Source organism: Theropithecus gelada, chromosome 18 (genome assembly GCF_003255815.1).
Source record: "Theropithecus gelada isolate Dixy chromosome 18, Tgel_1.0, whole genome shotgun sequence".
NCBI classification, from domain to species: Eukaryota; Metazoa; Chordata; class Mammalia; order Primates; family Cercopithecidae; genus Theropithecus; species Theropithecus gelada.
The window spans coordinates 13684184-13703953 of NC_037686.1; the positions used below are offsets into that span (position 1 = coordinate 13684184).

Below are 19770 nucleotides of genomic sequence, written 5' to 3' on the forward strand. Positions count from 1 at the left end.
TCGGCCTCCCAAAGTGCTGGGAGGCCGAGACGGGCGGATCACAAGGTCAGGAGATCGAGACCATCCTGGCTAACACGGTGAAACCCCGTCTCTACTAAAAAATACAAAAAACTAGCCGGGCGAGGTGGCGGGCGCCTGTAGTCCCAGCTACTCGGGAGGCTGAGGCAGGAGAATGGCATGAACCCGGGAGGCGGAGCTTGCAGTGAGCCGAGATCGCGCCACTGCACTCCAGCCTGGGCGACAGAGCGAGACTCCGTCTCAAAAAAAAAAAAAAAAAAAGACGAAAAACAATTCATAATATAAGCATAAAATGGGGTAAACCAATAAAGTAAAATCCTACATGGGGGAAAAAACAATGCACATAGATAACTATATACATAGAAAAAGACTGAAATACAGTCAAAGGAGGAAGATTTAAGCACACACATTTACCTCTATTCCCATTCAAACCCTACTGGAAAAAAAAGCAATAGAGGAACTAAAACAAGACCCAGTTGTGGTGGCTCACACCTGTAATCCTAGCAACTCCAGAGGCTGAGGAAGAAGGATCGCTTAAAGCCTAGAGTTTGTGACCAGCCTGGAAAACACAGCAAGATTCTGTCTCTACAAAAATTAAAAATTGGCCAGGCGTTGTGGCATGCACCCACAGTCCAGGTTACTTGGGAGACTGAGACAAGAGGATTGTTTGAGCCCAGGAGTTGAAGGTTGCAGTAAGCTATAATCATGCCAGTGCACTCCAACCTGGACAAAAGAGCGAGACCCCATCTCTAAAAATAAGTAAATAAAAAGCCAAGACAAAGCCATAAACCCAAAGGATACAGAACAAGTGAGTACATGATAAAAATTTAGAAGTACAGATGCTACAGAGAAGGAAAAATAACTGACTTAGTAGACTCAAGAAAATCTGAATCTTCAGGTAGAAATGTGAAAAGCTGAGAAGATCTATTTATACACCAAGACTCAGGAATTGGCAGTATCAGACTCCATAGAGATGGGGATAAAAATGAGACTCAAAAGGCCAGGCACGGTGGCTAACACCTGTAATCCTAGCATTTTGGGAGGCCAAGGCAGGTGGATCACGAGGTCAGGAGTTCAAGACCAGCCTGGCCAAGACGGTGAAACTCTACTAAAAACACAAAAATTAGCCGGGCGTGGTGGTGGGTGCCTGTAATCCCAGTTACTTGGGAGGCTGAAGCAGGAGAATCACCTGAACCCGGAGGCGGAGGTTGCAGTGAGCTGAGATTGTGCCACTGCACTCCAGCCTGGGCGACAGAGCAAGACTCTTGTCTAAAAAAAAAAACAAGAAAATGGGACTCAAAAAAGCAGATAGGGCTGGGCACAGTGGCTCATGCCTGTAATCCCAGCAATTTGGGAGGTCGAGGCAGGCGAATCACTTGTCGCCAGGAGCTCAAGACTAGCCTGGCCAACACGGTGAAACCCTATCTCTACTAAAAATACAAAAAAATTAGCTGGGCGTAGTGCTGCATACCAGTGATACCAGTTGCTCAGGAGGCTGAGGCAGGAGAATCACTTGAACCTGGGAGGCAGAGGCTGCAGTGAACTCAGATTGTGCCATTGCACTCCACCCTGGACAACAAGAGACTCCGTCTTTAAAAAAAAAAAAAAAAAAACAGGCTAGGAGTGGTGGCTCACACCTGTAATCCCAGCACTTTGGGAGGCTGAGGCAGGTAGATCACAAGGTCAGGAGGTCAAGACCATCCTGGCTAACACGGTGAAATCCCGTCTCTACTAAAAATACAAAAACTTAGCTTGGCGTGGTGGCATGCGCCTGTAGTACCAGCTACTGGGGAGGCTGAGGCAGGAGAATTGCTTGAATCTGGGAGGCGGAGCTTGCAGTGAGCCGAGATCAAACCACTGCACTCTAGCCTGGGCGACAGAGCTAGACTCCATTCCACACACAAAAAAAGAAAAAAGCAGAGAGACTCCCAGATTGCCATTCCCACTACTAGCACTCAGAAGACTAGCGGTATAAATCTCTAGGAGTGAAACAGGAGGTCTGCAGGCTCAACACAGTTGAGGATGCACAGTTGAGGATGGAAGTATCATATCGATAACAGAAGAAATAAATAGGAATATACACACCGATTGCTGAAACTCACTCTGTACATTCAAAACCCTCTTTGCCTACTCACCAAGGCTCCTAGAGGATAGCTCCTAGAGGCTCCAAGCATACACCTTCTACTAAGGAAATGGAAATACTATGTTCTGAAGATGAGTACTACCGAATTTGGCAAGCCCTAGAGAAAATACCTAAAAATATTGATAACGTCTACCTATAATCACTAAGACACAAACACAAACACACACCCTATAGTCAGGAGTCTACCCGCCACTCTACCATCCAAATACACACAATTTCCAATCACTTTTAACCATGAGCAGTTAAACAAGAATCGCCACAAACACAAGAAAAACCTTCATACGAAGAAAAAACAGAAAAAAAGTAGCTCTGAAGAAAAAATTAGAGACAAAAACTAAAAATAAGCTAATTTGTCAAGAAACAGATATACAAGAACAGCATACAAAAAAGAACTCTTGAAAATTAAAAACACTACAAAAAAAATGAAAAAGTCAACAGACACATCGGAAGGTAAAGATAAGGAGCTCTCCTATAAAGTACATCAAAATGACTAAGATGGTACATGGGAGGAAAAAAATAGGAAAACTAGAGGACAAGCCATGAGGTCCAACAGGCCATTAACTGGACCTTTCAGGGAACAGAAAAAAAGCACTGGGGGAAAAAAAAAAATTCAAGAACTCAAGAAATTTTCCTAGACCTGAATGACATGAGTTTCCAGATTAAAAGGGCCAAGACTGCCAGGTGCAGTGGCACGTCTATAATCCCAGCTACTCTGGGAAGCTGAGGCAGGAGGATCACTTGAGGCCAAGAGTTCCAGACCAGCCTGAGTAACAGAGCAAGATCTACCACAAAAAAAAAAAAAAAGAAAGAAAGAAAAGAAAAAAAATGTTTTTTTGAGACAGAGTCTCGCTTTGTCGTCCAGGATAGAATGCAGTGGCACAATTTCAGCTCACTGCAACCTCCACCTCCTGAGTTCAAGCAATTCTCGTGCCTTAGCTTCCTAAGCAGCTGGAACTACAGGCATGCACCACCACACCTGGCTACTTTCCCCTGCTTCCCACCAAGATGGAGTCTCACTCTGTTGCCCCAGCTGGAGTGCAGTGGCACAATCTCGGCTTACTACAACCTCCACCTCCTGGGTTCAAGTGATTCTCCTGCCTCAGCCTCCTGAGTAGCTGGGATTACAGGCACGTGCGTGCCACCACGACTGGCTAATTTTTCTGTATTTTTAGTAGAGATCAGGTTTTGCCATGTTGGCCAGGCTGGTCCCGAACTCCTGACCTCATGATCTGCCTGCCTCAGCCTCCCAAAGTGCTGCAATTACAGGCATGAGCCACTGCGCCTGGCCTTTTTTGTATTTTTAGTAGAGATGGAGTTTCACCATGTTGGCCAAGCTGGTCCCAAACTCCTGACTTCAAGTGATCCACCCACTTTGGCCTCCCAAACTGCTAGGATTACAGGCATGAGCCACTGTACCTGGCCAAAAAATGTTCCAATAAGCTGAGCACGGTAGCACATGCCTACAGACAGGCCCAGCTACTCAGGAGGCTGAGGCAGAAGGATGACATGAGCTCTGGAGTCTGAGGCTGCGGTGAACTATGATCATGCCACTGCACTCCAGACTGAGTGACAAAGACATCATCTCTTTAAAAAACAAAAACAAAAAAATGGGGCCAGGCATAGTGGCTCACGCCTGTAATCCCAGCACTTTGGGAGGCCAAGGCAGGTGAATCATGAAGTCAGGAGTTCAAGACCAGCCTGGCCAACATGGTGAAACCCTGTCTCTACTAAAAATACAAAAAAATTAGCTGAGCATGGAGGCAGGCACCTGTAATCCCAGCTACTCGGGAGGCTGAGGCAGGAAAATTGCTTGAACCAAGGAGGCAGAGGTTGCAGTGAGCTGAGATCATGCCACTCACTGTACTCCAGCCTGGGAAACAGAGTGAGATTCTCACACACACACACACACACACACACACACACACACACACACAAAGCAGGGAGGGGACCTAAGAGTACCTAGAACAACGGATGAAAAAAATTTATTTATTTATTTTTTATTTTATTTTATTTTTTGAGATGGAATCTCGCTCTGTTGCTCAGGCTGGAGTGCAGTGGCACAATCTTGGCTCACCGCAACCTCTGTCTCCCAGGGTCAAGCAATTCTCCTGCCTTAGCCTCCTGAGTAGCTGGGATTACAGGCATGTGCCACCACACCCGGCTAATGTTTTTTGTATTTTTAGTAAACATGGGGTTTCAGTGTATTGGTCAGGCTGGTCTTGAACTCCTGACCTCAGGTAATCCAACTGCCTCGGCTTCCCAAAGTGCTGGGATTACAGGCATGAGTCACCACGCCCAGCCCAAAAAAAATTTTTTTCAGTCTTTCTATGTTTCTCCTGGCAATGAGGAAAAAAACTTTTTAATTTTTAAAAAACCTATCATAAGGATAAAAAGATGCCTCTCAAATTTGTAGAGGGGGAAGAATTCTGACCACTTACAGATGATTAAGATCAGAATTACAACAAACCTTCCACAGCAACACTGGAAGCAAGATAATGGGAAAATTATTCAAAATGCTGAAGAAAAATTATGTCTCAAGTAGAATTCAATGCCCAATTAAGTGTGGAGTCTAGATAATTTTCAGATATGCAGGGTGTCAAAAAATTTAACTCCCAAACATATTCCTCTGGGGTCTACAAGAGAATGTGCACCAAAAAAAAAAAAAGTGTTAAAACAAAAAAAAAAAGGAGGGAGTTCAGAAACCAAACAAAAAAAAGAGACTGCACATGTGTAGTTACTGAAGTTTATATGAATAAATATAAGTATAAATAAGTTAGTTTAAGAATTACTATTGGCCAGGTGCGGTGGCTCATACCTGTAATCCCAGCACCTTGGGAGGCCAAGGCAGGCGGATCACCTGAGGTCAGGAGTTCGAGACTAGCCTGACCAACATGGAGGAACCCCATCTCTACTAAAAATACAAAATTAGCTGGGCATGGTGGCGCATACCTGTAATCCCAGCTACTCGGGAGGCTGAGGCAGAAGAATCTCCTGAACCCAGGAGGCGGAGGTTGCGGTAAGCTGAGACCGTGCCATTGGACTCCAGCCTGGGCAACAAGTGCGAAACTCCATCTCAAAAAAAAAAAAAAAGAATTACTTTCTGTGAGTAATTTTTTACTCACGCCCAGCTAATTTTTTGTATTTTAGTAGAGACAGGGTTTCACGGTGTTGCCCAGACTGGTCTCGACCTCGTGAGCTCAGGCAATCTGCCTGCCTCAGCCTCCCAAAAAAAAGTGCTAGGATTACAGGCATGAGCCACCACACCCGGCCAAGAATCACTATTGATAATACGGATATACAGTCACTCTTGATTGTCTACTCATGCCAATAAAAGGAATGACTTGGCAGTTAATGAACTGAGGATATTTTCAAATATATTTTTCAGGTTTCAGAATGCACAAACCAAAATCAAGTATCATGCTTTATGGAATTGCACAAGTCTTCCATTAAATTCAGCAAGCAAAGCTCTATCTATCTAAACAATAAGATGAAATACATAATAGAAAATACCACATGCCATTTATAGCAATACACAGACATGCACAAATGTACACAGACATGCACAAACGTACACAAGCACACACAAAAATCAACTTTTTTTTTTTTTTTTTTTTTTTGAGACGGAGTCTCGCTCTGTCGCCCGGGCTGGAGTGCAGTGGCCGGATCTCAGCTCACTGCAAGCTCCGCCTCCCGGGTTTACGCCATTCTCCTGCCTCAGCCTCCCAAGTAACTGGGACTACAGGCGCCCGCCATCTCGCCCGGCTAGTTTTTTGTATTTTTTAGTAGAGACGGGGTTTCACCGTGTTCGCCAGGATGGTCTCGATCTTCTGACCTCGTGATCCACCCGTCTCGGCCTCCCAAAGTGCTGGGATTACAGGCTTGAGCCACCGCGCCCGGCCAAAAATCAACTTAAAAAATAACATGGTAGGCCGGGCGCGGTGGCTCACGCCTGTAATCCCAGCACTTTGGGAGGCCAAGGCGGGCTGGTCACAAGGTCAGGAGATCGACACCATCCTGGCTAACATGGTGAAACCCAGCAACTACTAAAAATACAAAAAAATTAGCTGGGCGTGGTGGCGGGCGCCTGTAGTCCCAGCTGCTAGGGAGGCTGAGGCAGTGAGGCAGGAGAGTGACGTCAACCCAGGAGGTGGAGCTTGCAGTGAGCCGAGATCGCGCCACTGCACTCCAGCCTGGGCGACAGAGTGAGAATCCATCTCAAAAAACAAAAAAAGGGGAGATTTACACTGATATTAAAATACACTTAGCTGTAATATTTAACAGTTTAGTTCCAACATACCAATTTGTAGAGATTAACAGAACAAAACAGATTCTAAAAACAGGCCTGAAATACAAAATTAGCTGGGCATGGTGGTGGGCACCTGTAATGCCAGATACTCGTGAGGCTGAGGCAGGAGAATTGCTTGAACCCAGGAGGCAGAGGTTGCAGTGAGGTGAGATGGCACCATTGCACTCCAGCCTGGGCGACAGAGCAAGACTCCATCTCAAAAAACAAATAAATAAAATAAAAATAAAAACAAAAATAAAAATAGGCCCTAATCCATCAGGGAATTTAGTACATATAAAGGTGGTATTCATTTCATTCATTTCAAATTAATGAAAAAAGATTACTCAACAACTGCTGTTAGCTGGGCACACACACCTGTAATAACAGCTACTCCAGAGATGAGGCAGGAGGATAGCTTGAGCCCAGGAGTTTGACACCAGCATGGTCAACATAGCAAGATTCCATCTCAAAGAAAAATTTATTAATCAGAGTTTGAGACCAGACTGGGCAACACAGTGAGATCTCATCTATACTTCAAAAAAAAAAAAAAATCAGTGAGGCATGGTGTGTACCTGTAGTCCCAGCTACTCAGGAAGATGAGACCAGACTGTTCAACACAGTGAGATCTCATCTATACTTCAAAAAAAAAAAAAAAATCAGCGAGGCGTGGTGTGTACCTGTAGTCCCAGCTACTCAGGAAGATGAGATGGATGGATTGCTTGAGCCTGGGAGATCAAGGCTTCAGTGAGCCGTGATTACGCCACTACACTCCAGCCTGGGCAAGAGAGACCCCATCTCCAATTAATTAATTAATTAATTAATTAATTGGTGTTAGAAAAACTGGGTAACCATCTAGGTAACCTATTCTAGTTTATGAATAAGAAAATGTTCAAGAAAAATGTTTTAATCATTAAAATAAAAACATTAAAACACAGATTAAAGTATGGGAAATCTTTTTTTCGCTCTTGTTGCCCAAGCTGGAGTGCAATGGTGCAATCTTGGCTCACAGCATCCTCCACTTTCCGGGTTCAAGCGATTCTCCCGCCTCAGCCTCCCAAGTAGCTAGGATTATAGGTGCGCACAACCACATACGGGTAATTTTTTGTATTTTTAGTAGAAATGGGGTTTCACCATGTTAGCCAGGCTGGTCTCGAACTCCTGGCCTCAGGTGATATTTCCGCCTCAGCCTCCCAAAGTGCTTACATTACAGGCATGAGCCACCTTGTCTGGCCAGGAAATCCTTAAATATTTGTTTTCACAGTGAGAAAAGCCTTTTAAGCCTTGTCACAAAATTCAGAAGCCAAGTTTGAAGGGCAAAACTGAGGAAAAATACTGGCAAGAAATAGCAAAAGCTAATAAACAAAATATATTTACAGGGAAATAACTATAAATGGCTGGTATAATAGATAACAAGATAATAATACAAATTAAAACCAACACAAAATATCATTTTTCACCTATCAGACTGGCCAAAGATCAAGAAGTTTAACAATACACTCTTGGTAAATGTTTGTGTCAGGTACCTTACATTACTAAAAGTGATTCAATGTCTATGCAGGACAATCCACCTATCAAAATTATACATGCTAATTTTCAAACAGTTTCATTTCAGGCCTGGCGCAATGGCTCACACCTGTAATCTCAGCACTTTGGGAGGCCAAGGCAGGCAGATCACCTGAGGTCAGGAGTTCAAGACCAGCCTGACCAACAAGGAGAAACCCCATCTCTCCTAAAAATATACAAAATTAGCCAGGCATGGAGGTGCATGCCTGTAATCCCACTACTTCGGAGGCTGAGGAAGGAGAATCGCTTGAAGCCAGGAGGCAGAGAATGCCGTGAGCCAAGATCCCAAGATCGCACTGTTGCACTCCAGCCTGGGCAACAAGAGCGAAATTCTGTCTCAAAAAACAAAAACAGTTTCATTTCCAGGACTTTATATTAGTTATACTTGCACAAGTGCATAAGACACATGCAGCTACAAAACTCATTGCAACAATGTTTCAACAAAGATTGAAATCCGAGGCCAGCGTGGTGGCTCAAGCCTGTAATCCCAGCACTTTGGGAGGCCGAGACGGGCGGATCACGAGGTCAGGAGATCGAGACCATCCTGGCTAACACAGTGAAACCCCGTCTCTACTAAAAAATACAAAAAACTAGCCGGGCGAGGTGGCGGGCGCCTGTAGTCCCAGCTACTCGGGAGGCTGAGGCAGGAGAATGGCATGAACCCGGGAGGCGGAGCTTGCAGTGAGCCGAGATCCGGCCACTGCACTCCAGCCTGGGCGACAGAGCGAGACTCCGTCTCAAAAAAAAAAAAAAAAGATTGAAATCCCTCGCCCAACAAACAACCATCACTCTAACACTGTTTATAAAATTGATGATAGATTTGTACAACAGAATACCATGCAATCACGTCAAGGTAGAGCTGAGATTCAAATCAATTCCAGGCAAAATTCCTACAGGCTTTTCTTTTTAATAGATCTCTAGGTCCAATTTTTATTTTTATTTTTATTTAGAGACGGGGTTTCTCTCTGTCACCCAGGCTAGGGTGCAGTGGTGTAATCATAACTCACAGCAGCCTCAAACTTCTGGGCTCAAGTGATTCTTCTACCTCAGCCTCCCAAGTAGCTAAGACTACAGGCATGCACCACTACACCTGGCTCCCACAGGCTTTTTATACAGAAATCGACAGCCTGATTTTAAAATGTGTATGAAAATGCAAACCATGTACAATAACCAAAACATTTTTTAAAAAGAGCAGAACTGAAATACTAACACTATCCAATTTCAGGATTTACTATACAGCTACAAAAATCAACACAGTATAACAATCACAAGACACAGAGATCAACAAAACAGAAAAGAGAACCCAGAAACAGACTACACATGTATGGTCAGTTAATTTTCAACAAAAGTGCCAAGACAAGTCAAAGAGGGAAAGAAAGCCTTTTCTTTTTTTTTTTTTTTTTTTTTTGAGACTGAGTCTGGCTCTGTCGCCCAGGCTGGAGTGCGGTGGCCGGATCTCGGCTCACTGCAAGCTCCGCCTCCCGGGTTTACGCCATTCTCCTGCCTCAGCCTCCCGAGTAGCTGGGACCACAGGCGCCCGCCACTTCGCCCGGCTAGTTTTTTGTATTTTTTAGTAGAGACGGGGTTTCACCGTGTCAGCCAGGATGGTCTCGATCTCCTGACCTCGTGATCCGCCCGTCTCGGCCTCCCAAAGTGCTGGGATTACAGGCTTGAGCCACCGCGCCCGGCCGAAAGCCTTTTCTTTTCTTTTTTTTGCGGGGGGATGGAATCTCCCTCTGTCGCCCAGGCTGGAGTGAAGTGGCACCATCTTGGCTCACTGCACCTCCGCCTCCTGGGTTCAAGCGATTCTCCTGCTTCAGCCTCCTGAGTAACTGGCATTACAAGCGCACGCCATCATGCCTGGCTAATTTTTGTATTTTTAGTAGAGACAGGGTTTCACCATGTTGGTCAGGCTGGTCTTGAATTCCTGACCTCATGATCGGCCCACCTCGGCCTCCAAAAGCGCTGGGATTACAGGCATGAGCCACTGCACCTGGCCCCAGAAAGTCTTTTCAACAGATGGCGCTGAAACTATTAGATATCTAAATAGACAAAAGAGGTTGGGCACAGTGGCTCACTCCTATAATCCCAGTACTTTGGGAGGCCGATGCAGGCGGATCACCTGAGGTCAGGAGTTTGAGACTAGCCTGGCCAACATGGTGAAACCTTGTCTCTACTAAAAACACACACAAAAATTAGCCAGGTGTGGCGGTGGGCATCTGTAATCCCAGCTACTCGGGAGCCTGAGGCAGGAGAATTGCTTGAACCAGGAGGCGTTAAGTTGCAGTGAGCCGAGATGGCACTACTGCATTCTAGCCTGGGTAAACGAGCAAGACTCCATCTCAAAACAAACAACAAAACAAATACACAAAAGAAAATGAACAGTTTTATGCACAATAACCAAAATGTGAAAACAACCCAAAAGTCAGGTGGATGGATAAACAAAATCAACAGAAATTATTCAACAATTAGTAGAAACAGCCAGGCACAGTGGCTCATGCCTGTAATCCCAGCAGTTTGGGGGGGCCAAGGTGGGCAAGTCCCCTGAGGTCAGGAGTTCGAGACCAGCCTAGCCAACATAGCGAAACCCTGTCTCTACAAATACACAAAACTTAGTGGGCGGGCACCTGTAATCCCAGCTACTCAGGAGGTTGAAGCAGAATTGATTGAACCCAAGAGGCGGAGGTTGCAGTGAGCCGAAATCATGCCACTGTACTCCAGCCTGGGCGACAGAGTGAGACTCTGTCTCAGAAACAACAACAACAAAATCAACAGAAACAAACTACTAATAGTAAACAATATGGATGAACCTTGCAGTCATTCTGAATGAAAAAGCTAGACACAAAAGAGTACATACTGTATGATTCCACTTTTCATGAAACTCTGTCTTATAAAGGCACTAATAAAAAAGAAAAAAAAAATTCTAGGCCAGGCAGGGTGGCTCACACTGTAATCCCAGCACTTTGGGGGGCCAAGGCAGGCAGATCATGTGAGGTCAGGGGCCTTAGACTAGCCTGGGCAACATGGTGAAACCCCACCTCTACTAAAAATACAAAAATTAGCCAGGCGTGGTAGCGAATGCCTGTAATCCCAGCTATTCAGGAGGCTGAGGCAGGAGAACCGCTTGAACCCAGGAGGCAGAGGTTACGGTGAGTCGAGATCATGCCACTGCACTCCAGGCTGGGCAACAGAGCGAGACTCTGTCTAAAAAAAAAAAAAAAAAAAAAAAAGAAAGGAAATTCTAGAGAAAGCAAACTAATCTACAGTGACAAAAAGCAGCTCAGTCATTGCCTGGGATCCAGAGTGGAGAGAGAGAGATTAACTTTTGGAGGTGACAGAAATGTTCTATCTTGACTGTAGTGGTGATTCCATGAATATTTAAATCTGTCAAAAACTACCAAATTGTAATTTTAAGAGAGTGCAGTTTATTATATATAAATTATGCTTTAATAAAGCTGTCCAACAAATAGAGATATAAATTATATGAACTTATGACTAAGAAACATTATTAAACCAAAAAAGCAAAGTGCAGAAGAAAGAATATAGCATGTCTCCCTTTATGTAAAGAGAGAAATGGGAGATGGTGGAAGGAAGAAAATATACAGAATCATATGCCTGTTTATGCATAAAACATATCTGGAAGGAGACACCAACTAATAATAGTGATGATGTTTAAACAAGAGAATTACTAGACCAAGTGCCAGGAGTATGAGAAAAGCTTACTTTTCACTATATACCCACTGAAATGTTTTATCATGTAGACATACAACCTTGTTGAAAAATAAAAATGTAAGTTAAAATTCTCTGAAAATATAAAGTATATTTGGCACACTGATCAATCATCTTGGAAGATACTAAATCATAAAACTATACGCCACTTACCTTAAAGAAATAGTATATCACCTTTTTCTTCAAGTTGATTGATGGATGATGCTTCTAATGAATGGTACTTCTTATCACTTCCTGTATGTTTAATCTTTAAAAAAAAAAAACTCTATAGCCAAAGACAATCTGTTGAAAAAAAAAATAAGAATACAAAAATATCACTATTAATTGATACATTAAAACAACTTAGATGAAGCTAGACTAAAAAATGGCCGAGTCAGGTGCAGTGGCTCACCCCTGTAATTGCAGCACTTTGGGAGGTGGAGGTGGAAGGATCACTTGAGCCCAGGAGTTTGAGACCAGCCTGGGCAACATGATGAAACTCTGTCTCTTCAAAAAATACAAAAATTAGCCTGGTGTGGTGGCACATCTGCAGTCCCAGCTACTTCAGAGGCTGAGGTGGGAGTATCACCTGAACCCAAGGAGACAGAGGCTGGCAGTGAGCTGTGATCCAGTCTGGGTGACACAGTGAGACCCCCATCTCAACAACAACAACAACAAAAAAAACCTGTGATGATTTTTCACTATTATAGGCAAAACATTACACAACTGCTGTAATTCCAGCACTTTGGGAGGCTGAGGCGAGTGGATCACGAGGTCAGGAGTTCAAGACCAGCCTGGCAAAGATGGTGAAACCCCGTCTCTACTAAAAAAATACAAAAAATTAGCTGGGTGTGGTGGCAGGTGCCTGTAATTCCAGCTACTCATGAGGCTGAGGCAGCGAACTGCTTGAACCCGGGAGGCGGAGGTTGCAGTGAGCCAAGATTGCACCACTGCACTCCAACCTGGGCAACAGAGCCAGACTCCGTCTCAGAAAAAAAAAAAAGAGAGAGAGAGAGACTATGTCTCTCTGTGTTGCCCAGGCAAGTCTCAAACTCCTCTCCCCAAGTGATCATCCCATCTCAGCCTCCTGGGGAGCTGGGACCACAGGCGCATGCCACCTAACCGGACTAGTTTTTTTATTTTTTGTAGAGATGGGGTCTCCCTGTGTTGCCCAAGCTGGTCTCAAACCCCCCGGGCTCAAGCCATTCTCCCACCTTGGCCTCCCAAAATGCTAGGATTACAGGTGTTTGAACCACTGAGCACAGCCTAAAAGAATTTTTTTTATTGATACATAATGATTGTACATATTTCTGCGGTATATGTGACATTTTGATGCAGACATACAACCATGTAATAATCAAATCATGGTAACTGGGATAATTCATCACCTCAAACACTTATTACTTGTATTAGGAACATTTCAAATCTCTTCTAGTTATTTTGAAATATGCAATAAATTATTAACTACAGTCACCCTAGTGAGCTACCAAGCACTAGAACTTATTCCTTCTAACTGTATTTTTATAACCATTAACCACCTTCTCTCCATCCTCTCCTCCCCACACCCTTCTTAAGCCTCTGGTAACCACTATGCTACTCTCTACCTCCATGGGATCAACTTTTTTGTGGCTCCCACATACGAATGAGAATATGTAGTAAATCTTTCCATGCCTGGCTATTTCACTCAACATAATGTCTTCCAGTTTTATCCATGTTGCTGTAGACAACAAGATTTCATATTTTTATGGCTGAATAATATTCCATTCCATACCACATTTTCTTTATCCATTCATCTGCTGATTAACACTTACTTACTTAGGTTGATTCCATGTCTTGCCTATTGTGACGAGTGCCGCAATGAACATGGGAATGCAGGTATCTCTTCCATATACTGATTTACTAAAATAATTATTTTCTTAATTTCCTTTTTTGATGGTTCACCACAGTATACAAAAAAAAACAAATTTTTGTACACTGATCTTGTGTCCTGTAACATTATTAAACTTAATTAGTTCTAATAGGTTTTTTGTGTGAATTTCTTAGGATTTCCTACATGTAAGATCACGTCATCTGCAAAGAGAGAGAGTTTTACTGCTTCCTTTCCAAACTGGATGCCTTTTATTTTTCCTTTTGCCAATCTACCTTGGCTAGAACCTCCAGTGGAAATCTCCTCCTTTCAACTGTTGAAAGAAGTGGCAAGAGCAGGTATCTTCATCTTATTCCTAAGTTTAGGGGGAAAGCGTTCAGTCCTGCATACCATTAAGTATGATGTTAGATGTGGATTTTTCACAGATGCCCTTCTACTTCTAGTTTGTTTAGCGGTTTTATCATGAAAGAATATTGGATTTTGTCAGATTTTTTTTCTGCATCTATTGAGGTAATAATGTCCGTTTCTTTCCTTTATTCTATCAACATGGTGTGTCATACTGATTTCCATATGATGAACTAACTGTGCACTGCAGGGATAAATGCAACTTGGTCATTGTGTATGATCATTTTTATAAGTTGGTGGACTCAGTCTACAAATATTTAGTTGAGGATTTGTGTGGATATATTAATAAGAAATATTAATCTGTAGTTTTCTTGTGATGTCTTTGCCTAGCACTAAGGTCTTTTTAGTACTTTGATGTCTTTTTAGTACTAAGGTAATATCGGCCTCATAAAATGAACTAAGAGATCCTTCCTTTTCTATTTTCTGAAAAGTCTATGAAGGATTGGTGTTAATTCTTCTTTAAATGTTTGGTAGACTGCATCAGTGAAGCCATCTGAGCGTGGGCTTTTCATTTTTGGAAGTATTTTTATTCAACCTCTTTGTTATAGGTCTATTCAGATTTTCTATTTCTTCTTGAGTCAGTTTATAGGAACTTGTCTATTTTATCTAGGTTATCGAAATTGTTAGCATACCACTGTTCATATTCCCTTTTAACCCTTTTTATTTTGGTAATATCTCTCATTCCTTATTTTAGTAATTTGAGTCCTCTCTCATTAAAAACTTCTTTAAAAAAGATAAAAGTAGCCAGGTGTAGTGGCTCATGCCTATTATCCCAGCACTTTCAGAGGCCAAGGTGGGAGAATTGCCTGAGCCCAGGTGTTCAAGATCAGCTTGGGCAACATAGCAAGACCCTATGTCTACAAAAAATAAATTAGCCAGGTGTGGTGGCACACACCTATGATCTCAGCTACTTGGGAGAAGGCAGAAGGATCACTTGAGGCCAGGAGTTCTACTCCAGCCTGGGCAACATAGCGAAACTTTAAAACAAAAAACAAACAAACAACAACAACGACAAAAAACACAAGGTGCCCCTGGGTCTGTTGACGCATGCCTATAGTCCCAGCTACTCAGGAGGCTCATGTGAGAGGATCACTTGACCCCAAAAGTTTGAGCCTGGACTGTGATATGATCCTGCCTACAAACAGCCACTGCACTCCAGCCCGGGCAACCCAGCAAGGATTCATCTAAAAAAAAAAAAAAAAAAAAAAGACCAGAATCAAACCAAGTATTTAATATATATGATCATTTGGTTTATAAGAGACAGCACTGTCGCCTTAAAGAAGTAGTACTGGGATAACTGAATATCACATAGGGGAAAAATGAAATTGGATCCCTAGGCTGCTCTGCCTAGGGAGTAGTCATTTTTTATTCCTTTACTTTGTTAATAAACTTGCTGTTACTTTACTCTAAAAAAAAAGAAAAAGAAATTGCATCCCTACCTCATACAATACTAAAGTCTATGGCAAATGGACTGACTATAGACCTAAAACGTGAAAGGTGAAAATATTAACTTACAAAGGATTGGTATGCACAGATTATACAATTAAGTATAAGGTATCCTACAAATTAATAAAACAGCCAACCACAGAGAAAAATGGGCCAGGTACGGTGGCTCACGCCTGTAATACTAACACTTCGGGAGGCCTAGGCATGCAAATCTCTTGAGCACAGGAGTTTGAGACTAGCCTGGACAACATGGCGAAACCTTATCTCTACAAAACATACAAAAATTAGCCGGGCATAGTGGTGTTCACCTATAGTCCCATCTACTTGGGAGGCTGAGGTGGGAGGCTGCAGTGAGCCTTGATCACACCACTGCACTACAAGCTCAGCAACAGAGTGAGACTCCATATCAAATAAATAAATAGGATACAGAGATGATTTAATTTTAGAAACGTTAATAATAGATAACATCAGTTGGGCGTGGTGGCTCACGCCTATAAGCCCAGCACTTTGGGAGGCCGAGGTGGGCAGGTCACCTGAGGTCCGGAGTCTGAGACCAGCCTGGCCAACATGGTGAAACCACATCTCTACTAAAAATACAAAAATTAGCCAGGCGTGGTGCACATCTGTAATCCCAGCTACTCAGGAGGCTGAGGCAGGAGAATCATTTGAACCTGGGAAGTGGAGGCTACAGTGAGCCAAGATTGCGCCACTGCACTCCAGCCTGGGCAAGACAGCAAGACTCCATCTCAAAAAAAAAAAATTTTAGGCCGGGCGCGGTGGCTCAAGCCTGTAATCCCAGCACTTTGGGAGGCCGAGACAGGCAGATCACGAGGTCAGGAGATCGAGACCATTCTGGCTAACACGGTGAAACCCCGTCTCTACTAAAAAGTACAAAAAACTAGCCGGGCGAGGTGGCGAGCGCCTGTAGTCCCAGCTACTCGGGAGGCTGAGGCAGAAGAATGGCGTAAACCCGGGAGGCGGAGCTTGCAGTGAGCAGAGATCCGGCCACCGCACTCCAGCCTGGGTGACAGAGCGAGACTCCGTCTCAAAAAAAAAAAAAAAAAAAAAAAAAAAAAAATTTTTAAAAAAGATAACATCAACAAGTCAAATAAAAACAATTACCCAGCCGGGCGCGGTGGCTCAAGCCTGTAATCCCAGCACTTTGGGAGGCCGAGACGGGCGGATCACGAGGTCAGGAGATCGAGACCATCCTGGCTAACACGGTGAAACCCCGTCTCTACTAAAAAATACAAAAAACTAGCCGGGTGAGGTGGTGGGCGCCTGTAGTCCCAGCTACTCGGGAGGCTGAGGCAGGAGAATGGCGTAAACCCAGGAGGCGGAGCTTGCAGTGAGCTGAGATCCGGCCACTGCACTCCAGCCTGGGCCACAGAGCGAGACTCCGTCTCAAAAAAAAAAAAAAAAACAATTACCCTATCACTTCAATGTAGCCACTTTCCCCCTCCAAGTCACTTCTTAAAATTAATCAGCCTTTTTCCTACACACCCTAGGACTATTTTGCCCAACCTCATCTTGATGTTTTTTTCTTTTACTTTTTTCTTTACTTTTTTATTTATTTATTGCCTTTAAATAGTCTCTATTGCCTTTAAATAGACAATATTCAATTGTCTTGTATTTCAACATACTACTGGAAACTTCTAGCCATCTCAAGGTACAGTAATTCCATCAGATTTACTGCAGAATCAAGCCCAGTATACCTCTCAATCCCAACATAATTTACTGAAGGACTTTTTCCTCAAGCTGCTATGAAAGCCTCTTCAGTTCCATAAAACACTGGTGAAAATTCAGAAAGCCATCTTAATATCTAGGAAAGATTTCTCTTCCGGGACAACAAAGTAAAGTAAGTTCTCAGCAATACTTAGCTTGAAGATGGCACAAAGCAAAGACGGTAAAGTCTACCGAGAACATCAGACCTCTCACACTTAAGGCCTTCAATTTGCACAGATCCATTCCCACCAATGAAATGCAAGTCTGTAATAACAGTTATTTTCCCTTACTACCTTCCTTCTAACTCTCCTTACACTGCTGATCTCTTCCTTTCTTAAATTTATCCACAAGTCCCACATGAACCCTTTTTCTTTCTTTTTTTTTTTTTTTTTTTGAGACTGCTTCTCCCTCTGTCGCCCAGGCTGAAGTGCAGTGGCGTGATCTCAGCTCACTGCAACCTCTGCCTTTCAGGTTCAAGTGATTCTCTTGCCTCAGCCTCCTCAGTAGCTGGGACTACAGGCACGCGCCACCATGCCTGGCTAATTTTTGTATTTTTAGATGGGGTTTCACCATATTGGCCAGGCTGATCTCGAACTCCTTACTTTGTGATCCACCCGCCTCAGGCTCCCAAAGTGCTGGGAATACAGGCATGAGCCACCACACCCAGTCATGAACCCTTTTTCTATGAAAAGCAGCTTCCTACCTTCAATCTCTTCACAATACAAATTCTACTTCCTAGCCTTAATTGAAAATTCACTTTCGGCCAGGTGCAGTGGCTCACACCTGTAATTCCAGCACTTTGGGAGGCCGAGGTGGGCAGATCACGAGGTCAACAGATTCAGACCATCCTGGACAACGTGATGAAACCGTCTCTATTAAAAATACAAAAGTTAGCTGGGCGTGGTGGCGTGTGCCTATAGTCCCAGCTACTCAAGAGCCTGAGGCAAAAGAATCGCTTGAACCCAAGAGGCAGAGGTTGCAGTGAGCCAAGATCTCATCACTGTACTCCAGCCTCGCGACAGAGCGGGACTCTGTCTCAAAGCAAAAAAAAAAAAAGAAATGAAAAGAAAAAAAAAAATCACTCTCTTCAATTTATACGCTTTTCTCTAAAACTCTCCAGTAGTGGCTAAATGGTGCCCCCCCCAAAAAAAAGATACACCTGTGTCCTAATCCCTGAATTAGGGATTGTGAACCTATCTTATTGGGGGAAAAAAGGTCTTTGCAGACATAATTAAATTTAGGATATTGAGATGTGATCATCCTGGATTATCCAGGTAGGCCCTAAATCCAATAACAAATATCCTTGTAAGAGAGTGGCACAGATATCCCTGTAAGAGAAGGAGACAGACACAAGACAAGAGAAAATAATACAAAAGTGGTGGCAGAGATTGGAGTAATGTGGTCATAGGCCCAGGAATGCCAGGGCAACCACCAGAAGCTAGATAAGGCAAGGAACAAATGTAAGATAATAAATTTCTATTGTTTTAAGATATCAAGTTTCTGATAATTTATTACAGCGGACATAGGAAACTAATATCTCTCCTAAGCAGGCTATATCACATCAAGGGGCCTACAGTTTCCCCAGCACAAGCATTTTTCATCTTACACAAAATTCTTTACACGTCTCTTTTAAGGTTTATGCCATTCTGTTATTAAACTTTCTTTCTTCATTGTTGTATTCCTACTGATTACCAGAAACTCTTCAATCATAGTTTTCTTCTCCAATCACACTGTTACCACCATCATCAACTTCAAAGTTCACATGGATCACCACAGATCCTTAATCTCCTTAATAATTTACCAATTCTTAATGCATTTCAACTATACAACCTTTTAACCGCATCAAAGGGACGAGAAGTACTGACTGCAAATCTGAGTCTAGTGGCTTGTTAAATTCATAACTCCTTTCTGAAAAACCTGCCATGCCCACAGGCACCTCCTTTAAAAAAAAAATACCTTAGACAATTCAGTTACATTCTCAAAGTCCTGACCATGCTATGCTTCCCATAGCTAACTAGATCAAGGGTGGGTTTGTGACCCAAGAGGTGCCAATATCTAGCCACTACAAAGCAAGGTTTTCCAATCTCACCACTATTAACATTTTGAACCACATAGAATCTTTGTTGGGGGGATGCGGGGGTGGGGGGCTGTCCTGTGCATGGAGGAGCAGCAGCCCTCACCTCCGTCCACTAGATGCCAGTAGCAACCCTTCCCCTACTCCTCACAATCGAAATATCTCTAGACTGCAAAATGTCTCCCCAGAGGCAAAATCACCCTGGATTAAGACCTACTACTATAACAGCAAATAACTAAATTAGGAATTACAGGATACCTGCTGCTTGAGGAATTAAAAGAAGGCAAGCCAACTGCTAGAGCTGTACTATTCTCAGCCACCCTCTGAGTCCCGAAATATATTCAGGTTTCTGTAAGACCTGGTGAATTGTTCTTCAGCAAAGCCTAGTGTTTGGTGATTCCTATTCTTTTCTTCCACAAGATCTAGCTCCGTAAAGTCTTCTCTTCTTTATTTCTACATATCCTCCCAATGAACTACTATTATTTAAGGTAACCCAAGTATTTCTCACCTTTTTTTTTTTTTTTTTTTTTTTTTTT

General features: G+C 43.2%; 1 protein-coding gene across 1 annotated transcript in view; it reads right to left on the bottom strand.

Annotated features, from left to right (window-relative positions):
* Positions 1–19770, bottom strand: part of ESCO1 (establishment of sister chromatid cohesion N-acetyltransferase 1) — a 73804-nt gene that overhangs the window by 47495 nt on the left and 6539 nt on the right. The window contains exon 2 of the mRNA XM_025365703.1: positions 11892–12020. The gene's annotated coding sequence lies outside the window, so the exon portion shown is untranslated. The remainder of the gene's footprint in view (positions 1–11891; positions 12021–19770) is intronic.